Raw genomic sequence first — 5,647 nt, forward strand, 5'->3', positions numbered from 1 at the left:
TTTCCAATTTAGCTAAACCACAAGGGGACAGCTGACTTTATGTTAGCTAATCAAAGCAGACGAAACCGTCACCATCCACTCAGATTAGCAGAAATAATGACGTTATATGATATAAAAAAGGGTAACAGTAAGTTACATAACGAAGTTAACTTACCTTCGTCCCAGAATGTTTGCTTCTTTTTTTTTCTTCTTGAACGATGTCTGTTCTCGAATGTCCGTTTAGAACTAACCGCCTAAAAATTCAAAATTCCGATCGCGGTGATTCCATGATGCAACGCGGTGCATGTAAAACCATTGTAAAACTCGGCGTGTACAGTGTAGTTACAGTAATAATACAGGACTGTCCATTAATTTCCCATGATGCATTGCCACTTACAGTAAAAACACAAATACAATACATTGTTGTAAGATTTACTGTATAAATTACATCAATTGCTAACAGTGAGGGACTAAATTTAACACTGGACTAAAAACTGAGGCAAGGAACTAAAATGCAGGACTAAGAACTAAGATAAGGGATGAGACAGATATAAAGTAAACTTAGACATGCAAATGAACAAAATAATAAACAAAGCTACACAGAGAAGCACAGAACCACAAACCAAAACCAGACAAACAGAAAAACATGAACACAAACCACATTCCCAACATTGCATTACATGTTACCATACATTTTAATATAGGTCTACACTTAATTATATGTTGTATGTGTAGCATGAAGGAACTACACATTTAATTTGGTTGTGCATCCTTGTGCTGTATAACTGCAAATAAACAACCTTGTACTTAATTAATTAATTAATTTCTGAGACAAATTCTGCTTCAGTGCCCTGTAATGTGCTGGCTCATACAATAAATGTTGTGAAAAGGTCTGGGTTCTCTTAAAAACTCACTAGCTATGTTCTCTCAAACTAGCAAATCTGTGTAAATTCAAGTGGCCTCACTGCATGTAATTGTATTCTAATTGGCTTTTATACTAGTGCTCAGCTAGCTCCTGTTGCTGGCACTTCCAAGCCGGTTTGCAGGTTTGCCTGGTATTGTCATTTTGGGGGTCTTCGCTGATGCTATCCCTGCCTTAGGCATTCCATGTATGCACATGGAAGGTGATGGAGGTTTCCCAGAACCGAGCCATACCGCCAAACATAGCTTACTGTAGAGTTCTCTTTGACCAAAGTGGTCCTGATTTTTGCATAAATGTACTAGATAGCAAACTATATGACTAGATACATTTGGAATCATCTGAAGTGGATAAACACACGTGTGATGTTACATGTCTTATGTTTGCCAGATTTATATTGCACATAATGGGAACATGACAAAGGCTCCTTTGTTCCCCAGTTCTAGAGTTAGGGTTAGGGGGTTAGCGAACATAGGACCCTGAGGACATAGATACACTCCCCCAAACTCAATGTGAATGAATTATGTGAGAAAGTTTTGACTTTAGAACAGATTGTTTTAGGAAGTTAGTAACTTTTATTCTTGAAGGCCATGTGATAGATTTATAAGATCTAAAGCTCAAACAATAATCAAAGCCTTTAAACAGGCATAATGTTATTTCAAAGAGCAGGCAGTGACTGTGTGCTAAGTGAGGCCACCATCTACATAGGAATGGGCACTCTTTTAGCTCGCCCAGTTTTCCTCAGCTAAGGAAGGTCGACTGACCTGAGTGATTAATCTGGTTCATCGGCAGAGGTCATGGAAGCTGTGTGTAATGAGACGATAATTGGAGAGAGGCAGAAGGATCATTCCGTGGGACTAATCCTAAACTATTGGGGATAATATTGAAAATAGATCCCTCCATTACAACCAGGGGCAAGAATGACTTTTGGCAAGAATCTGTTTAAAATGCAGTTGGTATGTACGCTACTGAAGAGCTGAAGACTCTAATGAATGTTAATCCTATGAACATTTTTTGACTCCTTTTTGCCTCTAATTCCATGGCGCCCTCTCTCTTTTTCTCCCACTCTATCCCCAAAGTGGATTGATCTGAGGATTACTGATGGTAGGGAAGCCTCTTCAGCAACCTGGAGCACATTATGGGCTCTGTTACTTGATGCAGCAGACTGGAATGCGGCTTGAAAATGCTGCTGAGCTATCTGCTGCAAATGACTGGAATGTGATCTGAGGACTTTTGGAAGATTGAGTTCATGGAAAAGTGAATATATATGTTATGAGGACACGCCTCCAAACAAGTAAATAATTCTTGTTTAGTATGTCATTTGTAGACATGTAAATTTCTCCCTACTTAAAGTGACAGTACAAATAGCAATATTTTTATGTAATTGCACTTACTCCATCCAAATCCAGTTGATCGTGGGGAGGATTTTATATTTCCTGTCCTAAATAACTCACAAGAGGATTGTACATTTAGGAAGGAGATTAAGGCTTTGCTTCTTTTTTTGTTATTGACACAATATTATATAAAGTATCTGCAATGTATCAACCTTGTCTCCTAGCGGTCAGGGTGGATGGTGGACGTACAGACCCAGATCCTGAATCCCTTGTGTGGTTAGGTTAAGGTTTTTGACTTTGTTTAAGGTTAAGGAAAGACAGTGATTTTTGTTCAATGTCAACAAAGTAAACACATTGTGTCTCATGCCTCAAGTCACTGGATTTTCCCCATCCTTTAGCAAGTGCTGTGTGCCTAAACAGAGTCAAAAAAATATTTATTAATGCTTAAGTTGCAATGAATGGATATTGCATTGCAACAGTGAGTATTGTAGGAAAAACAAATGGAATACATTCAATGAGCATTTTACTGGTTCCTTCAGTATTGGTAGAAAGATATATTAATTAACAACAAGTCCACATTAAAAAACGTAATCCAGGTGGCATTATGCTTCCAAAACGTGTTTGCTGTTGCCAAATAGTAGTGAAGGAAAGGTAATTTCTAGGAGACACACTTGAATATACAATATGTGGTCAGGGGCTGTTTTGTGTCTGTGTCTGATGAAGAAGCAGTGATAAAGATGTCAACTACTTCACATTTCAGGCATGGGTTTTGCACTTTTTGCTGCTGTTCATCTGCTGCCTTCTTTCCAGGGACAGAAAAAAAACTCTTTCTCAACAAATTATGTCCCTCACACTGTTATGACATTGGAAGATGGAAATAGACAGAGACAAATCTGAAGTCTAGCCACTGACCTCTCTTTTCCCTCAGTACTTTCAGTCGGCTAGAACCAGCTGAATTTGAATGCCTGTTGTGTACTCGCCACAACAAAAGTGCACGTGCCTTGGACGAAGTTGTAGATATGTCACAGCCACTTTTTCATGTTTCCTAAAATGCACTGTTGAAAGGTTCTGAGGACAGATAGAGGTAATAGATGCAGTCATTCAACCATAAACAGCCCATGAACTGCTCTGAGACCTGCCCTCCTGTCACAAATCTTACACGTAAATTCTTCTCAAGATTTGCTCTTATGCTTCAACTATGACGAATGACCCCTAATTTGACCAAAGAAAAATATGGGTATAATTGTAATAATTTCTACTAGCTCTGACAGTGCAACATATGTTTTGATGTTACAAGTTCTTCTCTAAAAGCTAATACAAGAAGAAGTACAAGAAGAAGTACAAAAGAAACGCGAGGAATTAAAGACAGATTAGGTCAATCATTACACAAAAGCTTGTCTATAGAAATGAAATGCTTCAACAGCGACATTTAGCCTTCTGACAAAAGAGATTCATAGCTTTAATCCCTTTGTTAAAGCAGCTTTTGAGCCATATTGAAAACAATGTGATATTGTAAAGCATCTGTTGGCGTGTCATTAAGCAACATACACTGTAATGTGCCTGTGCACTGTTCTCCTTATGTCAATTACCTTGCTTTATTTACACTTGTTTTGTATTAATTTTCAACATATTTCCTGGACATATTATTTTAAATAGTAACAGATGCCAGGCCTCTTGTACAGCCTTCCGTTTTGCTGTCAGGAGCAGAAATTGAACATTGAATCTAGCTGTCACTGCAGAGGACAGCAAAAGCATGAGGGGAAAAAAAGTACTGAACATCAAATGGAAACATAAGCAGCCTTTTTCTTGTCCCCCATCTACTGTTATATTCACCATAGGAAAGTAGAGACAGTAATAAGTATCAATTTGAATAATGCATATCCATGCCCACATCTTTTAGTGGTAATCAATTATTCAAAGTTGTTTTGCTCCCACTCAGCATGTTCCATAATAGTACTTAATTCTGTCATAGAAAAACTGACACCACCCCAAAATATTCCTTTTATTCAGGTTCCTTTTATTTGTGCATAAGCAATGAAAAGCATAGGACAAACACAAGAGAGATGACGGAAAGGTAATAGTGTTTTATTTTCTTTTTCTTTTGCACACTGATTGTAGATGGGGGTTGGGGGATTGGTATTTTAATCTCTGCTTCAGGGCAGAGCTTTTTATGAGGGTTAAAGAGTAAGAATGAGCATTTTTGTGTGTTTTTGTGGTGCGATTAAGTTGTGGTTTGTGTAGTTATACCAAGTTGACAAACAAACTCAAATCCAAGAAATGTGAAGGAGTGTTCACAATAAAATCTGCTCATACATTTTCTCACTACTAGCGCACAGTGTTATAATCATTCCCCACAGTGTCATCGTTAACTATTCAGGTTAACTACTCCATATTGCAGTTTTTCGCAGTCACTTTGGCACATTTCTCAGATCAGAATTGAAATTCTCAAAACTACTTGTGCAACCTCCACATCATCTAGTCACTTGTGCACATTATAAAAGCAATTTCTCATTGTTTTGAACAAACTGCAAATGCTTTGAAACATTGAAGCAAAGGAATATGTACAATTGTCTGCTGTTTCCTACATTATCAAGTGCTTATGTCATGCTGATCACAATGTATTTTACCCATTCTCTGTTAAATAGTCTTACACCCCAAAACATCTAGGCACAAGTCCATTGCAGTTCTACATGCAAAATGGCTGAACATGTTGTCAAAATCAAACTTTATTGTCATTCTTCGCATTCAAGTTTACAGCTGAACGAAATGTTGTTTTCGTATGAAGTATGTATATATATATATATATAGAAAGAGAGAGAGTCTATATCTGTCAATCATATTTTCTATACATGTCTATTAGACTTTTTTGTGTGAATGTTTTCTTACTGAAATTGATGAAGATATCCATTGTGATGTGGATGAGAATCTGTGACCTGACAGACAGGAACATCAGCCTAAGGAGTGTTTCACATGCTTAAATTTCTAATTTTGTTATTTCTACCATCGTGCTATGCAGTCAGTCCTTTCTTTTTCTTTTCTGCATCACAATGACATGGTCAGTCGACAAATTATAGTACAAACAGTAAAAACGTAACTGTGAATCCTGTCCAATCTCTTGCAATGTATAACTTTATACTGTTGAAATTGTTATGACATATTGAAAAAGTGCAACACTGCATTTTCAATCATTGTCATCAAAACATTAGCCATAGTTTACATCAGAAAACACTTGCAGAGTACACTGTTGTATTGATAACATGACTAAACATTTTGACTATCTTGTTCGTAAGCAGTGACACAAGGACTTGTCATTCTGGTGGCACTGACATGTTCAATGACACACAGATTTGCTTTTAACAGATAGACTAAGGATTTCGAGCAAGTTAAGGGCTTTTGCAGGAAATCCACTGTGTTG

Source organism: Micropterus dolomieu, linkage group LG11 (genome assembly GCF_021292245.1).
Source record: "Micropterus dolomieu isolate WLL.071019.BEF.003 ecotype Adirondacks linkage group LG11, ASM2129224v1, whole genome shotgun sequence".
Taxonomy (NCBI): Eukaryota; Metazoa; Chordata; class Actinopteri; order Centrarchiformes; family Centrarchidae; genus Micropterus; species Micropterus dolomieu.